Source organism: Acomys minous (assembly GCF_964271855.1).
Source record: "Acomys minous genome assembly, chromosome: 10".
Lineage (NCBI taxonomy): Eukaryota > Metazoa > Chordata > Mammalia > Rodentia > Muridae > Acomys > Acomys minous.
In genome coordinates, this window is record NC_140491.1 from 8,195,015 (window position 1) to 8,217,249 (window position 22,235).

General features: G+C 46.8%; 2 protein-coding genes across 3 annotated transcripts in view; one reads left to right on the top strand and one right to left on the bottom strand.

Moving 5' to 3' along the window:
• The window catches only part of RELL1 (RELT like 1), a 98,173-nt gene extending 78,369 nt beyond the window's left edge, over positions 1-19,804 (top strand). The window contains exon 7 of the mRNA XM_084799103.1: positions 19,626-19,804. The gene's annotated coding sequence lies outside the window, so the exon portion shown is untranslated. The remainder of the gene's footprint in view (positions 1-19,625) is intronic.
• Positions 1-22,235, bottom strand: part of PGCKA1 (PDCD10 and GCKIII kinases associated 1) — a 71,754-nt gene that overhangs the window by 12,155 nt on the left and 37,364 nt on the right. Inside the window, exons 1-3 of one of the 2 annotated variants that reach the window (XM_084799099.1) lie at positions 21,923-22,058; positions 20,429-20,589; positions 5,953-6,001 (exon numbers count right to left, since the gene is read on the bottom strand). The gene's annotated coding sequence lies outside the window, so the exon portion shown is untranslated. Of the gene's footprint in view, positions 1-5,952; positions 6,002-20,428; positions 20,590-21,922; positions 22,059-22,235 lie in introns of those variants that run through there. The other variant, XM_084799098.1, reaches the window with a different exon arrangement.

Genomic DNA, 22,235 nt, shown 5'->3' on the forward strand with positions numbered 1-22,235 from the left:
GTCATCAAAGGCAGAGTGGCTACATCACTTAATCGTGGTCATTTGACAACTGCTGGTCTTGGGTTCTGAAAGAAAGACTGTCGTGTACTGTGCATGGCTTAACTGCTGTGTGCCTTGGGCAGGGTAGGTCCCCGAGGTGGCATCAACGGTAGCTATGGAGGGCTTCAGTCTTGTGTTCTTCTCTAGCGAGTTTTCTTTTTTCCAGCCCGGCCTGCTTGCCTTGCAATGTCACTTCAGGACAGCCTTCCCCATTTCAATCTGACCTGCCATTCTCCCCTTAGTAGAGCCTGTAAATTTTACCCCAGAGAAAGTGTAGGGGACATAGGCCCTTGGTGCCGTGTGCAGTGACCTTAGGGAATCCCCCATGTCACCCACAGGTGGGAGGGACATGAGTGAGTACGTTTTGGTGCTGGCATGGGGAAGCCACTCTGCTATCGGGCCCCAGCTATAGTGAGGCTGGTTTGCACTATGCCCAGAAAGGCCTCTGTCAGGCTCCCACTCAATTGCTTAGGATAAATACCTAACTCTTGGAGCACTTGAGACAAATTTCCCACTGGATGTGACGGACCGCTGTCCCTTGGTACCGATGGGGGATGGTTCGCAAACCCCCGTGCGCTCCAGTCCTCCCATAGAATGGTGTAGTATTTACATATAGTCCGCACACACATCCCCCAGCATGCTTTATTCTTTAGGTGGTAGCCTTGCTCCTAGCACTTCCAAACGTCTCTAGATGATTTATAATGCCTGTTTCGATTTATAATGCCTGTTTCGATCTATAATCCCTGTTTCGATTTATAATGCCTGTTTCTGGCTCCCAAGTGCTAGTCTATAGGGCAGGTCACATGCCTGTGATTTTAAGTCATAAGGCAAGCTCAGCGTGCCACCTCTTTGTCTTTGTGTGACCCATCAGAGATCCCCTTTTACTTTTTATGGTTAATTTTACTTCGTCTGCAGGGGCCATGCTAATCTTCTCTGTATCGGTCCGGTTTTAGTAGATGTGCTGCCGAAGCGAGCACACAATTTTACTTCTAAGGCTGTAGCATCAGAAGGTCTGGCCGAAGTGCAGCTGTATAGGGAACTATAGTAAAGCGTGTGACAAATGGTAAGACCCGTGACCGTCATCTCTGGTCCCTGCCACCGAGGTCCAGCAGCCTGTGGGGTTCCCTGAGTCCTAGTGGCCGCTTGATAACTCCCAAGGAACCCTGCTGACGCTTGAGCTTATGCTGCTGAGATGACTTAGGCTGGGTTCCCGGCATAGCATCAGGGTGTGGCCGGCACCACAGACGCCAAGCAGAGGCTTTAGTTGATTCAGTATCACCCACTAATCTCTCTCTCTGTCAATCTGTGTCTGTCTCTCTCTTTCTTCTAAGTGTATCTCTCTCTCTCTCTCTCTCTCTCTCTCTCTCTCTCTGTGTGTGTGTGTGTGTATGCTTGAGTTGGGGTGATGGTAGATATTGGAAATTAGATAGAGATTGAACTCTGCAAATTCCACAGGCAGTAGGGTTTGCCAAAAGCTGGATAAATGCCCCTGTGTAGTATAAATGCTCCTGTGTGCTGGGAGGGTGGTGCTCCCCAACTCCATAGGGCAGAAGTTGCTGCTCTTGGGACCCTCTTAAGCCTTGTCTTCGCTCGCCATCATCTGGCTGCTTATCCAGTTCTTTAAAATACACTCTGTAACAAAGCAGTAAATGTAGCCCGATGATTTCTCTCAGTCAGTTCTGGGAGCCATTCAAGCAAATTCCTGAGCCCAAGGAGGGCACATTTAAAACTTTGATTTCTTGGCTGCTTGGCCACATGTTCAGGGTCCAGGTTTGTAACTTGCATGTGAAGTGAGGGCAGTCTGAGGCTTTGGTCCTCAACTTGTGGCGTCTGGTGCAGCTGGCATCTGTGGGCAGCTAGGGCAGGAGGTGGGTTGGATTATGTTACACCCGGCTGCTATGCAGAGGCGGAGAACTGCTTGATGTGCGAAACCTACATGATCACTTCAGAAGTGAGGTGCTCTGGAGAGGTCACAGAGGAAGCAAAGCGTGCTGTTTCTTAGTGGGGCTAAGGCGAGGAGGATGAGCTTGTGAAGTGATGCCCAGATGACGGCCTGCTGTCAGAGTCCAGGCTGCGGGCCCTGGAGTGTGTTGTTAGAAGCTGAGTGGCCTTGAGTTCACTACAAACCTTTCCTCAGTCTGTTTTTGCCAACATCAAGGTGAGGGAAAGAGCCATTGCCAGCCTTGCAGGGTTGTTTTGAGGATGGCTCCATACAGAGCCGTGGTAAGCCTGGCGTGGTGGCTTGAACAGAAACAGTCCCCATAGATTAGATATTTAAATGCATGCTCATCAGGGAGTGGTGCTACTGGAGAGGGATCAGGAGGTGTGGCCTTGCTGTCGGGAAGCGTGTCACTTCAGACAGGCTTTGCGGTTTCTAAGGCTCAAGCCAGGCCCAGTGTCTCACTCTTCCTGCTGCTCGCGGATCCGGATGTAGAACTCTCAGCTACTACTCCGGTACCATGTCTGCCTGCACGCTGCCGTGCTTCCCTCCACGATGATAATGGGCTAAACCCCTGAAACTGTAAGCTGGCCCCCATCAGATGGTTTTTCTTTCTTAAGAGTTTGCCATGGTCACGGTGTCCCTTCGCAGCCGTAGAACACAGACTATTGTTCTAACCCAGCAAAGTGTGCTTGGCAGGTGAGCTCCTGATACGTGCTAGCTCTTGTCCCGCTGTCACCGTGAAGACACCCTCAACAGCTGGCTGCTTAGACACTAAGACACTGAACAGAAACAGGTGATGCTCCCAAAGGACAGTGGTCTAATCTGATGGGACTGGGATCTTATAGCTATTGGTCCTCATATCTTCTGGCACACAGTTTTTTTTAAAAAAAAAAAGATTATTTATTTATTTTATGTATGAGTGCTCTATCTTCATGTATTTTTTTAAAAAGATTTATTTATTAAGTATACAGTATTGTCTGCTTGTAGGCCAGAAGAGGGCATCAGGTTACATTATAGATGGTTGTGACCCACCATGTGGTTGCTGGGAATTGAACTCAGGACCTTTGGAAGAGCAGGCGGTGCTCTTAACCACTGAGCCATCTCTCCAGCCCCTCTTCAGGTATTCTTGCAGGCCAGAAGAAGGCGTCAAATCCCAGTATAGATGGTTGTGAGCCACCATGTGGGTGCTGGGAATTGAACTCAGGACCTCAGGAAGAGCAACCAGTGCTCCTACCCGCTGAGCTATCTTTCCAGCCCCCAGCACACAGTTTTGAATGTTGCTCACTTGATAAAACTTATTAACAGCTCAGGCACTAGTTCTCGTTGTAGGCTGTGAGGCACAGGGGCACACGCAGAGCAGCAGACACGAGGGTCATCTCATCGGCGTTCCTAGCTGAGCTCACTCAGTGTAGATATTGCGGTGTGTGAGAGCATCCTACAGTTCATTCCATCTTCCGTTTTCCTTTGCTTCACTGTTGAAAGCCTCTGGGCACAGCATCAAGGCGCTGTCCCGTATCTCTAAATTAGAGAAAGCTGTGCCATGGCCTCACAGGAGAAACAGGTGCGTCAGAGAAGCTTCTTCCTGGACTGAGCTGCCGTGCTGCTAGCCTCAAACTAGCTTAAATGAGATGCCGTGAAAGAGGAACGTAAAGCAAGGCCATGTGTCCCGAGGAGCTGCTGAAAATGTGCCAGGAGGCTGACGGGGACCTGGGAAAGGTGGTTTGGAATCCACCGAGGCCTTGTTTACAGCAGCTTATAGAGAAAGCCCGTGACTGTAGTGGGCTGTAAGCACTGACTGTAATGGCTCACTTTGAAGTAAGAGCCTTGTAGAGTAGCGGACACTCACAGACACTTAGAAGTCTCTAGTGTACCGCCACTTGTTTCTTTTCTTGGCCAAACAGCTTTCTTCAAAATTTCCTGATCTTGTCATGGACTATTCTCTCTCTCTCTCTCTCTCTCTCTCTCTCTCTCTCTCTCTCTCTCCCTCCCTCCCTCCCTCCCTCTCTCTCTCTCACTTTTTGGTTTTTTTGAGACAGGGTTTCTCTGTGTAGTCCTGACTGTTCTGGAGTCACTTTGTAGACCAGGCTGGCCTCAAACTCACAGTGATCCACCTGCCTCTGCCTCCCGAGTGCTGGGATTAAAGGCGTGCGCCACCACGCCCGCTATGGGCTATTTTCCTTACCTTTTCCTCTCACCTCCTAGTTTAGACATCTATTATCACACCTGCATACAGCCTTTCCCAGGGCATTTTTTTTAAGCATAAACTTTAACAGGTTCACGTTATTGGTTATTAGATGAGCATCCCGGGGGCTGGACAGTCTAAGACAGCTAGAGAAAACCAAACAGAACCAGTTCACATGACATCTTTGACCATGAGAAATCTGGTATACTAAGAGACAGTAGTCTAACCTCATTATTCGGGACCCATAGTTGATGGAATGGTCCAGGATGTAGCCATGAAAAGAGACTGAAGTGCAGATGAAATGAGATCTGCAGAGTGCAGAAAGTAAGATACACGTGGACCCACAGTACTGAATGATGCAGGGCGGCTAGGAGGTCAGGTCCTCATACCATCAAACTGGGTGGCAGGAAGGGTAGACAGGCAGATGGCACGATCTGCAAGGATGAAAAAGCTCTGCAGAGAAGGCATAGCATGATAGTCTAGAACTTGCCAGAAGGAACAAGGATATTGGATATACCATGGCTGAGACACACAGAGTAGGGCAGCAGCAGACTGGGTGCCCTGGAGCCGAAATGTGGGAGATGGTCCCGCCAGTTGGTCAGGGAGCCAGGGAGGAGAGTCAGAGATAAATGTGTGGAGGGTGTGATGGGCTGGCTGGGGCTTCATCCCTGTGACAAATACCCAGGAGATTATTTCAAAGAAGGAGAGGTTTATTGTGGCTTAGTTTCCTAGTTTCAGTCTAAAGCTAGCTGATCTGGGCCTGAGGCGAGAGAGAATGTCACGGTTGTGGAAACAGAGAGAAACAAAGGGGGGGGGGGCGAGAGGGAGGGAGAAGGGGGGATGGGGGGAAGGTGCCACAGCAAGACAGAGTCCCCAAGGACACACCCCTAGTGACCTACTTCCTCCTGCCAGGAGTTTCCTACCAAACTCTCCATCACCTCCCCAAATGCCTCCACCCATCTGGGTGGGTCGCAGGCCTTCAGCACACAAGCCCAAAGGAAGCATGTTTATACTCAAACCTTAACAGAAGGGAGGTGTAACCCAGGGCCTGGTCCCTCAGCTGATGGATAGATACACTTGGGTCCCCTGAGGGCTGGGAATTATGGGTAGCTTCTGATTCAGGGGTGTGGAGTGAGGCCTAAGTAAAATGTATTTCTGACTAATTCCTAGGGGTGTGAGGCTACAGTCCTGGGACGCCACTTTGCGCCAGTGTGCTGGAGGCTGTAGCATCCCTGGAGATCCCCAAGCTCCTTGGGAAACCAGAAATCTTTCAGTGTGAAGATTTGTTTGGCTTGTTGCCTCATGACACACATTTTAAATTCCCTTCACAACAATAAAAGTAAGAAAAGTCATCACAAGGAGCAGGAGAGGTGAGCTGGCAAGATGGCTGAGCAGGCAAGTGCGCCGATGCCAAGACTGAGGACCTGAGTTCAAGTCCCAGGTCCAACGTCAAGTGGTGGAAGACAAGAGCCGATGCTCCCAAGTTGTCCTTTGATTTCCACACATGCACATGTGCACACATAAAATAAAATAAAACTTCAAAGAATGAATAATAACAACAAACCCCACCAAAACAAACAAACAAACAAAAACCTTTAAGAAAATCACATAATTGAACTGAAATCTGAACGAGCCAGAAAGAAACAGATTTTGGGGCGTGCTCTACCCACCGGCTTCAATGCTGCAGGAAAAACAAAAGGTAATCTCAATGCTGAGGGGTATAAAATTTAAAGGAAAGTGGAAAGGGCAGACCGCCCTGCAAAGAGTGAGAAGGGAGGCACCAGCTTACCTGCGGTCAGCGTCTCCATTAGGCTTCTCTGCGAGTCAGGCTTGTCTTCCTGCAATAACAAAGAGGAAAGCTGAGGGAGGAAAGCTGCCTCATTTTCACACTTTCACAGCAGTGCTGGATCAGGAAAGCGACAGAAGGACCCCCTGGGCAGTGATGCTGCTGTGAGGTTTCTGGCCTGAAACAGTGGGGCCCCCTGCCCCCTTCCCCCCCCCCCCCCCCCAAGGCAAGAGGCCTGAGGTTTGTTAGGCCTGACTTGGCAGCCCAGCTCTGGGCACTTAGCAATCAATTAACGATTAACCGACATCTCAGTGTTCCCATTTATAAAATGAGATCGTAATGAGATTTAAGCGACATAACGTGTAAACTGTCCATCACACGCGGGCACACTAGGCTTGTTAACGCTGTGTGCTACACTGAAAGTCTGCCTGCTTGTGTTCCCTTCAGAATTCAGATGCGGAAACTACCCCCAGGATCATGGCATCAAAAGGTGGGGCGTTTGGGCAGTGAGTGGATTGCAGGGGGGCAGAGTCCTTACAAAGAGACCCTAGGGCCCTTAGCCCTTCGCCAAGCAAGATCACAGTGAAAAGATGGTTATAGGACATAGGAACTTAGCAGAAACCAGGCTGCTAAGGCCTTGATCTTAGGCTTCTCCAGAACTATGAGAATGGGTTTCCGTTGTGTATAAAGCACCCAGTCTAGGGTGTTTTGTTACAGTAGCTTGAACATATTAACATACTTGTGGGGTGCGTTAATAAACACAGGGGCTGGAGAGACAGATCAGCAGTTAAGAGCACTGACTGCCCTTCCAAAGGTCATGAGTTCAATTCCTAGCAACCACATGGTGATCTGATGCCCTCTTCTGGTATGCAAGTGTACATGCAGGCAGAACAGTGTATACATAATAAAATAAATAAATAAGTAAATAAATATATAAATAAATCTACCCACTCTAATGGATATAGGGGGAGGAGAGAGGAAAGAATTGACCCCATTTGCTTCTTGGGGACTCATCAAGCAATGCTTCAACTAGTGAGGATCTAGCCATTCAATACAACTCATACTTGAGAAAATGTCTTTGCTTATAATGAAAATGATGTATAGAATTTCGAAGGCAAAGAGATGCTCGGATTCTGACTTCTCTGTCTAGTAGAATGCACTGCTGCACACAGACGCATGTCCACAGCACGCTTTAGCTCTACTCCCAAGTCACTAAGGAGAAAATGAGCTCCAGCCTATTGCACAACACTGGATGGCTACACTCATGCAGTGACTCGGGCTCACACTCTGCTCGTCCTGGAGCTTCACTCAGTACTTATTTCCAGTACTCAATATGCCTCTAAAGACGGAAAGTGTTAATTGCATATCCCTAATCCCATTGTTCTTAATTTTTACTACGCCATTAGTTATTTGTTGTATTATGAGCATGTATTACTTGGCAAGGATGATACGAGCTAGGTGCATTGCATGTATTCAGGGAGCTACCCACCTATATGAGGAGAGCAAGGAGGCAAGAAAGCTTACACGGAACTCAAATAGTGCACAAATAACACCGAGCATAGCCCGGGGAGGTTCAGCGCTGAGAGACTGGGCAGCTCTGAGGAGCCTGAGTCAGGCAAAGGGGGAACTAGTGGTGGCCAGTTATGACAGGATCACCTTTAGACAGAGGAGAGCGGCAAAGAGGAAGCAAGGGGTGCTGTTTACTTAGCAAACAAAGAATTCTGAACTCCTGCTTTGTGTCCAGGTACCAGGAAGCTGTGGTAAATGCTGTGTGGCTTGCCCTATGGGGCAGCAGCCTCCTGTGAGGTGGAATGAATATTCTGGACTTTTGATGTTTAAAGAGTAAGTCAATGAGGAGCCTGGAGGGGCCAAAGATTTTTCTTGGAGGTCTGCAACACCCCAAGAAGAAAGACTGGAAGAGGGAAGACGCCTCTGTGTGGATGGAGTGAAAAGTTTGGGACAAAAGAAATAGAAGGAACACTAGAGATGTTTGAGAGAGGGAGCCCCAGAAAGGGTTCAGTGCTGGGGGCCCTGACCTTATTTCCTGGTGTGGTATCTCGGAGGAATGAATGATGTCATGTTTTTGCTTTGAAAAAAGATTCTGAACTGTCTGTTGGAGGCTACTTTTCAACACCCACACGAGTATACTGAGACTTTACCGAGTCAAGTAGCTAAGGACCGAAATCATTAAAGGTCAGTAGGTCCCTTTTCCTGGCCCATCACAGGGCATATCACATGGTGGGAGACAGATATTAGAACCAGAGAGAGCTTCATGCGGAAAAGCTGGATGCAGGAGACTAGAGTGACAGGTGTGTCTCCATCTGAGTGAGGGATGGACCCTGTGAGAGAGCAGGATTTAAACTACAAGGCCTGGGGAGATGGCGCAGCAGTTAAGGGCTCTTACTGTTCTTCCAGAAGACCCGAGTTGGGCTCCCAGCACCCACACTGGGTATTTCATTATCTCCTGTAACTCCAGCTCTGGGTGACCTGTCTGATGCCCTCTTGTGGCTTCCATGGGCATCCCTGAACACGCATGGCATACACATGCATAGCACTCACACGGGTAAAAATTGAATTTAAGCCAGGATGATACCTGGGTGGTAGCAGTTTTGTAAAGCATAGCTTTCTTTATGCCACTCCCCGGCAGGGAGCCTTGAGTGGCTGTGCGCTGCCTGTCACGTCAGTACAACAGGCAGCTATGCCTTTAAGGCCTCCATTATGCCAACACCCACGGTTTCCCCCAATTATCTCTGAAACTCTAATTCTCCTCCCAGTCAGCCTGATGTTTCCACTGTTCTAACCACGCCCAGCTTCCAAGCCTTTATGAATATTATTTCCTTCAGGGCCTCCTTGCCCATCAATACTTCGAAAAACTCCCTTTACGTTTCAATACATAAAGCTTACAGTTAAAACATAAATAAATAAGCATGGGTCTTGTTGACGTAATGCAGATTATCGGCAAAGTATTGTCAACCTTCCGGAATTAGTTTTTGTGTCCTAGATAGAGCTACACCGTCCAATATGGTAACTGCCGACCACATGTAGTTATTTTAATTTAAATTACTGAGAATTAAGTACAGTTAGGTGCTTGGCTCCCTACTAATACTACCCAGACACATTGCATGTGCTTTAAAAGGTGTTGGGGAGATGCTGCCATGCTGGCCTTTGGGGACAGAGCACACTGAATGCTTGTTCTACTGGCTAGAGGTTCTCAGTGCTTCTTTGGCCCCAGCACATTCGAGGATGTTAAACCATCAGAGGCATCATGTCCCTGTTCTGTTGGTCAACAGTTTTGTATTGCTCAGTATTCCGCAGCTACTACCCAGGGAAGAGAATCTGTAAGCCGGCTAGTTCTCAGGTGGAGCCGCCCCAGATCTCAGAAGGGGTGTTTCTTACTCCCTCCCGCGCCCCCACTGTTGCACTTCCCACGGGTGTTGGAGGCAAAGGTGGCTAGTGGCTTGAAGTTCACACATCTTTGGAAAGTCATTTTCATTTGCAAAGTCGGGGCTAGGCCTACAGCCAGAAAGCTCGGAATCTTAGCTTCCCCATTTAGGAGCGGTGTAGCCTGGGGCGTACCCTTCACCCTCTCTGTGGCTTTGCTCCTTCAGTTGAGGTAAACAGATCACGGACAGCTCAGGATTGGCAGGCGATAAGTACAGATATGGTGGCTGCCATTCTTGTTCCTGCTCCTTGCTGGTGTGCAGTGAGGAGGCTGAGGTCCAGGAGCCCCTCTTATGGAAGAGAGGAGGCTGGTCTATAGGAGCCCCTCTTATGGAAGAGAGGAGGCTGGTCTATAGGAGCCCCTCTTATGGAAGAGAGGAGGCTAGTCTATAGGAGCCCCTCTTGTGGAAGAGAGGAGGTTGACCTATAGGAGCCCCTCTTGTGGAAGAGAGGAGGCTGGTCTATAGGAGCCCCTCTTGTGGAAGAGAGGAGGTTGACCTATAGGAGCCCCTCTTGTGGAAGAGAGGAGGTTGACCTATAGGAGCCCCTCTTGTGGAAGAGAGGAGGTTGACCTATAGGAGCCCCTCTTGTGGGAGAGAGGAGGCTGGTCTATAGGAGCCCCTCTTGTGGAAGAGAGGAGGTTGACCTATAGGAGCCCCTCTTGTGGGAGAGAGGAGGCTGGTCTATAGGAGCCCCTCTTGTGGAAGAGAGGAGGTTGACCTATAGGAGCCCCTCTTGTGGAAGAGAGGAGGCTGGTCTATAGGAGCCCCTCTTGTGGAAGAGAGGAGGCTGGTCTATAGGAGCTCCTCTTATGGAAGTGAGGAGGCTGGTCTATAGGAGCCCCTCTTATGGAAGAGAGGAGGCTGGTCTATAGGAGCTCCTCTTATGGAAGAGAGGAGGCTGGTCTATAGGAGCCCCTCTTGTGGAAGAGAGGAGGCTGGTCTATAGGAGCCCCTCTTGTGGAAGAGAGGAGGCTGGTCTATAGGAGCTCCTCTTGTGGAAAACAGGAGGTTGGTTTACAGGAGCCTGAAGAAGGGTGAGGGGAAAGGTGCTAACATAAAGGCCCCGACATGCCAGACTCACGAATAGGTAGTTTATAATCATTTCATAAAGCCTCCCCACGAGGCCTGGGAAGAGTGAGTGCGAGGAGGCGAGGATGGTGTGAGGAGAAGCTTTGTGGTGGAGAAAAGGAAGCTGGGTCGGGTGCAAATATAAAGATGGGCTCAGGGTAGGTGAGGGGTGGCCTTGACCGCCATGCTAAGGCCAGGCCGCAAGACTGGCAGTCTATAACTCATGGCACCATGCTGGCTTCCCTGGTGGGCACGACATAGGTGAACTGAGCTGGCTGTGGCTTCACTGTAGACTGGCTTTTGCCTCAATTTGTATCACAAACTGGACAGCGTCTTTCCATAACCATCTATTCTTCTCATGAGAGAGAAAGCAATTTCTTTCCGGAAGGCATTCGATTCTGAACATGATAAAGCCCGAGCGGGCAGCAGCGCTGCTCCTTGTAGTTGGCAAACACATTCAGGTTGGGCTTCTGTTTTCCTTTGATGGCCTCCCACCCCCAACCCTAAGCAAGGCCAATATCTGAACAGAAAGAAAAGATCTCATGCAGCGCTCCTTTCTCCCGACAAGCTTTGCAAGCTTTGCAACATCTTCCTCGGATACGGTTCAGCTGGGGGCCTTCCCTGGATTCCAAGAGGAATTCCTGATCCTCACAGAGGGGCCTTTGTTGTCCGGGGTTATGAGAAGCTAACCGCTTGCTTCGCACAAGGAAGTATCTTTTCATTGTGTGAAGTTGTGATCAAAGAGGACCCGTGAGTGAAAGCCCGGCAACAAAGCCGTGATTTAAATCTAGAATTGCTACAGCGAAAAGAAGGACCCTGTGCCTCCAGCAGAGCCCAGCCACTGCAATGGTGGAGTGTGGCTTTTACTCATCTGCTGGCGGATTTCATTTTTAAGATGTACTCAGTTTTAATTTGGGTTTGCCTGCATGTGTGTCTGTGCACCACGTGCACGCAATACCCAGAGAGGCTAGAAGAGGGAGGCAGATGCCCAGGAGCTGGATTTACAGATGCTGGTGGGAGGCAAACGCGGGCGCTCTGCTGCAGCAGCAGGTACTCTTGACCACTGAACCTTCTCTGATGGGTTTATAAATGTGAGTTTCCTTAGTGTGTGATGTACGTGTGTGTATGTGTGTGTGTACTAGCATGAATGTGGAGACTAGAGGTTTATGACAGTGCTCTCCTGACATTAACCATCTTTTACTTCTCTTTGGAACAAGGTCTCTTGTTGCTGAGCTGCCTGACTGGTTAGGCTGGCCAGCCCCACAGCACCAGGGTTTCTGTCTCTTCACTCTTTTGGCTTTATCCAGTGACACACACACACACACACACACACACACACACACACACACACACACACGTGCACACGCATAGACAATACTCTGCTTTGCTCACAAACATCTCAGATCTTGTCAAAAGTCTTAAAAAAAACTTGTTTGAGTCACATGGCAACATCTGGCTTCAAAAAAACCCAAAATAGTATATGTATATAGTTATAGATATAACAGATAAACATATAAAATAGACATACATGCACACACATACAAATATACATAATAAGCACACAAAGCTTGGAAAAGGCAGTAAAGAAGCTGAGCCTGAGTCGCAGCCAGCTAACCTTGTGCTAACTTGATTTTCTCCCCAGGATGTAATGTTTGTGATACTCTGACCAAGTACAGAGAAGATGGCTTTATTTTGGCTCACAGTTTCAGGAGCTTCAGCCTCTGGGTAACTCGCCAGAGAGTCATGTTGGTAGATGCACATAGCAGAGGCTGATCTACTCATAATGCACAGGGTGAGGAAGGGCCTGAGGACCAGGTGAAACCTTCCAAGTCACCCCACACCGTACTTCTTGCAACTAGACTCCACCTCTCGAAATAATTTCCAGAATATTTGAAAATAGTGCCACCAACTGGGGACCAAACATTTAGCACATGAGTGTGTGTGTGTGTGTGTGTGTGTGTGTGTCTGTGTATGTGTGTGTGTGAATTTCATATTCAAATCATAACATATGTTATATTTTCTTATGCAATTGCAATCAATTTTATGTAATATATAAGCAACTTTATGTCCTAACCCCCAATTCAGCATGGCACATTTGTCCTTTCCCATGACAATATATGATGACTATCATGAATATTATAAGCAGCTACACACAGTGACTCCCCAGCCAGCTCATTACCTAGTTGTCTCTAGAGAGTGGCAGTTTTGAAACTCCCCCTTTCAAGCTCAAAGCCTATAGTGCTATCAATACTGTATGCATTTGATGTGTACCCATCCTCTCCCCACTCCCCAGATATGAAATCAGAAGAACAATTTAGGAAGAGATTCCTGGGAATGGGAAAGGGATGAGGAGGAGTAAGGGCGTGTGCATGCAAATATGATCAAAGTACATTATGTATATGTATGAAAATGTCAACATAAAATCTACCACATGTAATTAATACATGCTAATAAAACACACAAAAATTCTATTTCTGTATGGATCAACTATTTCATCTTAGATGCCATGTTAGGAGAGCACACAAACAAATAAACAAAAATACCACATTATCTATCACCCCCCCCAATGACAGCAAAATCCCCAAAGATCAAAACTTTGGTGAAGTTGTCTTTTAGCATCCTTTGTGATGAGTTATGTAAAATGGATGTCCTAACAAAGAGCCTGACATAATCTGAATATTTAAAACCTTAAAAACAACAACAACAACAACAACAATGCCTTTGCCTGGTCACATGGGCACCTTAAGCACTCTTCACTCCCAGTCTGGCAAGCTGGCTACCTTTCTAAGGGAACAGAGAGCTTTGCACACAAAGCATAGCCTGTTCATCCTTGAATCAAATACAACTTGCTCAGGTATTATTTTTATCCCTTCCTCTTAAGAAGTCAACTCCCATGAAAGGAAAGCAGTTTCCAGAAAGTATTGCCCAGATCCTCAGCTGTTGATCTCTCCAGTTCTCCCCTCCCCTCCCCTCCCCTCCCCTCCCCTCCCGTCCCCTCCCCTCCCCCTCTCTTACCCTCTTCTCTCTTCTTTTCTACCCTGAACCCTCTCTTTCATTCAGTAACAAATACTAGATTTTTCTAAGTACAAACTGGGAAGGAGGGAAATTCTCAGAATTCTGCAGGTCAAAGACTTTGCTTATTTATATGGGTGAAGCAACCAAATAGGCCCGCCTTCTGCAGCACAGAACGTAGTAGAATGTAGTATAGAAACAGTCTGTGGGAACCATCCCAAAGGAATTAAAGTAGACAAGTAACTCGGCATATACAAATAAGCATGGCAACCCGAAGATCACAAGGGCATCTCCAGAGAGTTGCTCAGTGTGAGGACAAAGCAAGACTAAGAACTGATACGTTTTTATTTTCAGTTCACTCTAAGTAAACACGGGGACAGCTAAAATCACTACATTTTAATCCTGAACGTTTGCTTAGCTGTGCACACGGACTTGTGAAGTGTATGTGGGTTACTCTTCTTCATGGGAGAACCCCATTCCTTAAGCCAGCGATGGTGGGAGGGACCCTCGATTCTTCACATTAGGGGTGTCCGTACACACTGCAACCTGCTTTTGGATTGTTCATAGATTTCTTGACAAGATTTGCTCTTAATAGAGGAAACAAATAGAAAGTTCCATACCAGTCACAGCCAACATATTCTTTTCTTGTCTGGCCCCCACCCCCAGCAGGATCCAAAGTCACTTGCTGTTTCAACTGTATTCAAAGTGGTCCTGCTGGGAGGGGTTTCACCCTGTGGCTCAGGCAGGGGCAACACTTGCAAAGCAATTATACCTTACAGGCAGTGGTGTGCTGGAAGATGTTCAACAAAGACATTTACTGTACATAAGAAGCACAAAGCATATGGCACACAAATATTAACAAACAAACTTCTACGAAGGTAACGGGCTGGGGGAGAGCACTTGCTATGCAAACATCTGAACCTGAGTTGAGATTCCCAGCACATGCATACAAAGGCAGGCATGGCCGTGCATGTACTCCCCACATGTGTATGTACACATGTGCACACACCCATACACATGTACACACACACACACCACACACACACACACACACACACACACACACACACACACGGAAGGGGTTTTGTTCACACAGCCAACCTATGACCACAACTGATAGAACCAGTATACTTCAGATATGAGTAGCTTAGAACAAATAGAAAGAACAAGTTTAGAACCTCACTTGTTTGTTGATAACATGAGCTAATCTCTGCTAAGTCAGATCACTTTTGAAACTTAGAAGAAAAATTTCCTCATGCAAATATTTTTTTTTTTGGTGTTTCCCCCATGAATGGAAATAGATTCAACCTATTTTCAAGTTTAATTTAAAATAATGGTTCCTTCATTACCTTACTACTTACTGACAGGCAACAACAACAACAACAACAACAACAACAACAACAACAACAAAATCAAGTCCTGATTCACAGAGTTTGACAATTTCCATTGTGGTTGACAATGATCCTGAGGTGGTTGATTTGAACCTTGGCATGTTGAAGCCCTAAACACAAAGTTTAAAGGCAACACAGAGACCCCAGGGGACTGCTCCAGACACAAAGGAAAACAAAAAGAAAAGGTAAAACATTTCCGAAATGATGAATTTTTGGTATTTACTAACTTTATTTTTAATATGATTTATTTGACTCCACTTTAAAATAATTTAATTGTGAATGTTGCTAAAATCTCAACAAGTTGAGATTCCAGAACCCCAGGGCCAGTCCCGGCTGGTTGTGGTACAAGCTTTCTGGGTTTTGTGCAAAAGCACTTCCCAGCCAATTTTCCCTCAGCCACAGGCCACTAACCTCCCATTAACAATCACCTTAAGGCCTGACTTCCCCTGCTGTGAGTTAATCAGTCTCCAGAGGGCAGAATGTTCCCAGGACTGTGTTAACAGTAAGTGAAAAGCATCTTGGGGGGAGGGGTGGTGGACTGACTCTAGGTCATGTGACCCTGAGGAGGCGCCCAGTTGAATTTCCTGGAGAATGAATGGCCAGACTATAGTTGCTGGGACAGCCATAGGTCAGGAAGTGACCTACGCTGGAACAGTGCCTCATATGTAGCCCATGCTCAGTATTAAAGATCTTTAAATAAATGAGAAAAAAATTAGCTCTTGTCAGATTGGGAGATTTTAGTCCAAGCTGTTTTATCATCACATTTTATTAAACAAACAAACAGCAAACAACAACAAGAAGCTGATTTTTTGAGGGGGTAGAAAACATTGTAAATTGAAAAATTATGGAGACCATGGTGGCGCACACCTGTGATCCCAGCGCCCAGGGAGCCGAGGCAGGTGGATTTCTGTGAGTTCAAGACCAGCCAAGTCTACAAAGCGAGTCCAGGATAGCCAAGGCTAGCCAGAGAAATTCTGACTTGAAAAACCACTTGAAAAAAAAAGGGGTGGGGGAATAAAATATAGTCAAGTTGTCAAAGGTAAAGTTCTCATTATAAACACTGAACTAGACTACCTAAATTGATTTTTAAAACACAATAGTAGCGGCGGGCGTGGTGGTGCATGTCTGTAATCTCAACACTCGGGAGGCAGAGGCAGGCAGATCTCTGTGAGTTCGAAGCCAGCCTGGTCTACAAGTGAGTTCTAGGACAGCCAGGGCTACACAGAGGAACCCTGTCTCAAAAACAAAAAACAAAACAAAAAACCCAAACAACAAGACAGTAATAAAGCATGCTTGTGCACACATTTGTACGTGTGTGTGCTCATATCAGGTGCTCATATCTATGTGGCAAGCACTTTATTCGCTCAGCCATCTCTCCGGTCCACAGGCTTCTAGGCTACTGAAATCCTTTAGAATCTTACGGTAACTATTTCACTCCAAGAACAAAATGTTTTAGAAGGTCATCCTACTGATAATAATGAATGAGAAAGATTTAGTGAGCACCAATTCCAAACTTAATTCCAATACCAACTTGATGATGACAAAACAAGGAAGAACATGGCACTGGATTCAATAGCAATTCAGTCCCCTTCTCAGCACCCCTCACTGCCCCACCCCCTGTGTGAGCTCATTCACAGGCCTTCTTTGTTTACCTTATGATCACGTGACCATATGCTGTATGTACAAACAAGGGGTTTTGTTTATTAAACCCCAGGGATAGTAAGAAATGTTATTTCAGGATCAATAGCCTTTCATCAAGATGGTCACACTAGAAGTGGTTCATTAAATGATAGCTCAGATAGGCACTGATTAAGTTACAAACCAATGAATGGCAGAAATGGCTTTCCACTGATGAAATTAAAGTCCTACTAATCGGGAAATTCAGTTTAGGAAACAGATACTACTTGTGGAATTCAGGGGTGCAGTTGGCTTTTTGGGCCTTCTAAGAAAATGGTTTACGAATCTAGTGGAACCACACCTACACCCATTGGTGTGAGGCTGGAGGCCAGTGGATCTCAGGGTTTGGTACCAGATGCTGCAATGCAAGAGAGAAAGAGGATCCTCTGTCTGGAACATTGTCAGGCTGACTGAAATACAGAGAGTAGTCCGTGTCTACATCTGTGGCTTCAACCAACTGGAAGCTAAAGTCCCTTGCTCCAACTGTGCCTGTGTTAAACAGGGGTAGGTTTTTTCCTTGGCACCCTCTATACATCACGTTGTCACAATTTCTCACATTGTACTTACAGTACACTGGGTATCATGAGGAATCTAGAGGTGATGCTCAGTAAAGGGGAAGATGCTTAGGTTACAAGCAAATGCCATTTTATATAAAGGACTTATACATCTTTTTTTTTTTTTTTTTTTTTTTTTGGTATGCACAGGGCTTCTACTACCAATCCTGTGCACATACTGAGGAGGAATGCGTCTTCTCTGCCTAGAACGATGTCAGGTGCAAACAGCCACATGGGAATTTAGTAAAGGCCAAGGTTGTACTAAGCATTCCACTAGGCCTTTAGAGCAATGAAAAATCAAAATCGGTTGCACGAGGCACAGAAAGCTGCTGCCTTGGGGCAGCTGAGATCAGTGAGAGGCAGTCATGCTATAACAGAGCCCAGCTGAGACACAGTGAAAGCTAATCGCAGGCCAGTTTCCTTCACACGTATTTTCAACCTACGATACCAGCAAGCCAACCAGGCGCTTTGCTTTGTTGTGTAAGTCTGAAATCTTTATTGTTTTCAATTGTTTCTGAATTCAAATCAGGGTGTGGAATTGGACTCACCCGGAAGTCATTTCTGATTACAATGAACCTTCAACAAAATGGTTATTACAAAACCTTTATTTCTTGTATAAAATACACTACAGTCTTTTTATGAGCATAATTTTCTATTTGGCGCTTAACTCACGTTGAAACATGGATGACTTCAAGAATGTTCTGAGGCATCTTACTAAGATGTAGATGCATCAGGTTTAGACGTGGCGTCAAATTCTGCTTTTCAACAAACTCTCCAGAGACCCCCATGCAAGTGGTCCAGAAGAGTAAGGATTAGAGAAGGAGTCCTCAGCCTTCCTCATGCTGTGACTGACCCTTCATGGCTCCCCAACCATAAAAGTATTTCGTTGCTACTTCCTAACTATAATTTTGCTACTGTTATGAACAGTAATGTAAAATCTGCTAAGCAGGATATCTGATATGTGACCCTTGTGGAAAGCTTGCTTGGCCCCCAAGGGGTCATGATTCCCAGGTTGAGGACTGCTGGCTTAGAAGATGTTTTAGCACTAAGTGTTTAGTGTTCTGGTCAGAAGGAACTAACCATCCACAGGCAAAGACTTTCTCCACATGAACAAGTACAAACCAAGTAAAATTACAACATTGTTTTTGCTATTTCTTGGTTATGAACACAGATATTGATAACTTGAAAAAAACCCCACAATTTTTCTTTTCTCTCTCCTTCCTTTTCTTTCCCTCCCTCCTTCCTTCCCTCCCTCCCTCCCTTCCTTCCTCTTTTTGTTTTTTCAAGACAGAGTTTCTCTGTGTAGCCCTGGCTGTCCTTGAACTCAGTCTGTAGACCAGTCTGGCCTAGAACTCTGAGCTCTTCCTGCCTTTGCCTCCTGTGTGCTAGAATTAAAGATATGTGCACCACTCTGACAAAAATATATATATATTTTTTTTCTGATAAAAATGATAGCTGAATCATCACTTATAGTAATGGCCACTGAGGTAAGGTTTTTGACAGTTAAAAATGAACCCAGCAGACATTGCCAAATCTTGCTCAGAACACTTAACCAGAAAACAAAAATTCAGCGTATTTTCATGAATATTTTTTATTTTAACCTTTGTCTTGCACTTCATAAAACCTATGGTTAGTTTTACTTTATAAATGGACAAAATACTCTTTGGCCATTGTTTCTATTTTACAACGGAAAAGAACAGTTTTGTTTGTTTGTTTGTTTGTTTTCAGACTAAGGTTGGAGAGCCAAAGAGTTCACTCACAATTTTAGTTAGTAACAATCAGCATTAAAAAGAAAAGGTAACCGAGGACTTCTGGGAATCTTGCGGCGGTGCTGCACTATGCTACGAGGATGGCGCCGTCTAGCTCAGCTCCACAAAGTAGGCTAGTGTGGCAAACTACACTCTCTATCGATGCCCCAAATAATTTCTATTCCACACGTTGTTCTTCTCTCAAAGTAACCATGATGTTTTGCCCACGGAGGGGTGGGGCCTTTGTCTTGGTCCACATGTGTGGGTGGAACTTTGGGAGTGATTCAGCCAATAAGGTGACTTTCTCTATGTGAGGCTCTCGCTGACTGGGTGTCTGCAAAGCAACGGCGAATTAGCTCTCACGGTTCTGGAGGTTAGAAGTAGGATAGGGGTGTTCGAGTTCTGACTAAGGGTCTGGTTAAGAGTCGAGTTCTGGTGAAGGGACATTTCTCAGGTTTCAGTTGGCTGTGTCCTCGTATGGTTTTGGGGGCGGGGGGGGGGGAGGGGGCGGGGGAAGCACAGAGTATTGAAAGCCTTCCACAGCGCTCTCTGAAATCACTGTTAGTACCGGCACCCGGCACTGAGAGCGTCTCAGTGGGCTCCACACTCACCTAGTCATCTCTCAAAGGCCCTGCTTTCGAAAACCAAATCACACAGAGTTAGGAGTTGAGCCGTTTTGGATGGGGAGGCCAAATGTTCAGTCCACAACCCTGGCAAACGAAACAGGAAGAGCTTTCTGAAGTCAGCTCATAAAATGCCTCGTATTTCTACGTTCCTTCTTAGAAACTGAGGAGTGCCTGGAAAGCACGTGGTCCACTGCCCTGACTCCACCGACGGCCAGCCCAAGATCACCACAAGACTGACAGAAGGCCACACAGAGTCCTCTAGGCCCAAATCGGCCTCACCAGCCCCATCTGGATTATAGATACTTGAGCAAGTTTTGTTCTAAAGCAAACAACTATTATAATAGTTCATTGCAGGGCAGTTGAACTCAAAACAGATAATTAAAATTAATTTTTTTAATCACAAAAATTTAAAAGTATACGTGTGTGTGTGTGTGTGTATGCCTGCATGTGCGTGCATGCGTGTCTGTGTGTATGTGTACGTGCGCGCACGTGATAAGCCATAGCATGTTGAGGACAGGATAACTAGAGGGAGTTTGTTCTCTCTTTCTGCCTTGTGGGTTCCAGATACTGAACTCGGGTCATCAGGTCCTCAAGTCCCTTAATCCTCTGAGTCATCTTGCCAGTCCATAGAACGTATGATTAAGAAAGACTCTGTTTCAGGGTTGGACATGGGTGTGTACCTACGGCGGTGAGATGTGTGCTTCCTATCTTGGGCTCTGTCCGTCAGAGTCAGGGGATTATTGGCTCACAGGGTGAGATGGCCAAAAGCCCCTTCATCTATGTCCAATGGGTATAGTAGTAAAATAAAAGCCGACATCTTGAGTCAGAAGGTTTTGCGACTGTGCCTTTTCCCTTTAAAGCTATGCTGACATTTAACTGCCATTGTGAGGATATTATAGGGGCAGGGCGCGGCTTGTGGGGTGAGATCAGTTCCCGTCTCCCTCTCTCCTGTCCCTTCACCTGTTTGCCGCGGGATGTTCTTTCCAGAAGGCTCTGCCAGGTGCTGCTCTCTTAATCTTGGACTTCCCAGTTTCAAGCCCAGTGTCTTAGTAACAGTCTGCTCACTATAGGTCAGCCAGTCGGTGGTTCTCTGCTGCTCTAGCCACACAAAAGAAATTACGCTGGAAAAGTAAAGCAGAGTGGCATTGAGATAGCAAATGTGAAAATGCAAACAGCGCTTTGGAAGAGGGTGATGGGTAGAGGTTGTTAGTTAGAGAGGATCTGGTCTGGAAAAAAAATATCCTAGATTGCTTGCTATAATCGGAGTGTAAAGGATAGTGCCGGCCAGGGCTTGGGAAAGAACAGCAGGGAAGGCTGGAGACTCCTTAGAGATGGCGTTAGCGGCTGTGATTAGAATGCAGGCAGGAACGTGAATGAAAGGGGCACTCTGATGAGACCTCGGATGGAAATGAGAGGGCCCTGAAAACTGGAGCATCCTTGTTACATTGTGGCAAAGAAGCAGGCGGAACTGTGTCATGCCCCACGGCTCTGCGGAAGCGGAGCTCTGCCTGAGGACGGCACATGCCAGCAGGGAAGCACTGAAGATTCTGTGTGGCTTCTTTTAACCACACACAGCAAAATGCGAGAAGAAATTGTTTCAAGACGGAATTAAACTACAAGGGTTGAGATGGAGGGATTATCGGGTGGGCCCTGTGCAGAAAAATGCTTGTTCATGGGAGGAAAACCAAGGACGAAGTCTTGGCACCATTTGAGAAACAAATTACTGTTGGCAGGGGGAAAAAACATAAAATAAGGCCAGAGGCTATTCTTCCATAGCTGGATGAATGAGCCTAAACGGCAGCTAACCTCCCGCCCCCATCACAGGCCTAGAGGGAGGAAACACGAAGTATGACAGGGTTTATACACCCTGGGCATAAGGCCTCACGTTTCCGTTTTCTGCGTTCGTTCGCATGCCACACTCTTCAGTCACCCCAGCAATGGCTCAAGCCAGCCCGTGTGAAGCCTCACACCCTGCTCTGGTAAGTACAAGGCGGTAGCCACATGGAGCACAGGATGCAATGCTCTGAGAGCATGGCTTCCTTCACCTTGTTAAAAGACAGCCTGAGCCCCTGGCAGAGACTTGTTACTGTAATGGGGTCGCTTCATTAGCGCTCTGCTTCCTGGGGTGGCACAGGCACAGAGCTTTGGAGCTATAGGAATAAGACAGCTGTAGGAAGTAACCGCGAAGCCTCTGCGTGGGTGGAGCCCAGCAAAGCCATGGGGGCGGGGCTTGGGGAGGGGCAGCCTCCGCCCTCTGAGTCTGGCCAGGTGGGGCATGGAGTTAAAGGTTATTCTCAAACTTTAAGATTCAGTGCTGTGTCCTGTCCCTCCCTCCTACTATCTGCTCCCCTGCCCCATACCTGTCACTCCATGATTTGTTTGCATCCCCCATCCCCTTGAAATGGCAAAGTCCACCCTGCCCTGGGGCCACTTCTGCACTTTGAAAGAACAGACCTGTTTTGATCGCACAACCTCATAGCTGTTGGGATTTGCCCCAGGAGAAATTATAGCAGGGGATTCACCCACGGCTGATTCAGAGGAGCCTCCGGTCGTTCTGAGTTGATGCTGGAGCCAGTTAAGGCTGACAGTTAAGACACGAGGGAAGCCATTTTGCATGTGAGAGTAATAATGCGTTTTAGGGTCAGAGGTAGAATCCTAGGCCTAAATCTGGGTGTCCTTTAAAATTCCCATTGACACTTAACTGTCATTCTGACAGTTATGGGTTGCCACATAAACGATGTGATCGAGGTCTCTGTCCTTATGAATT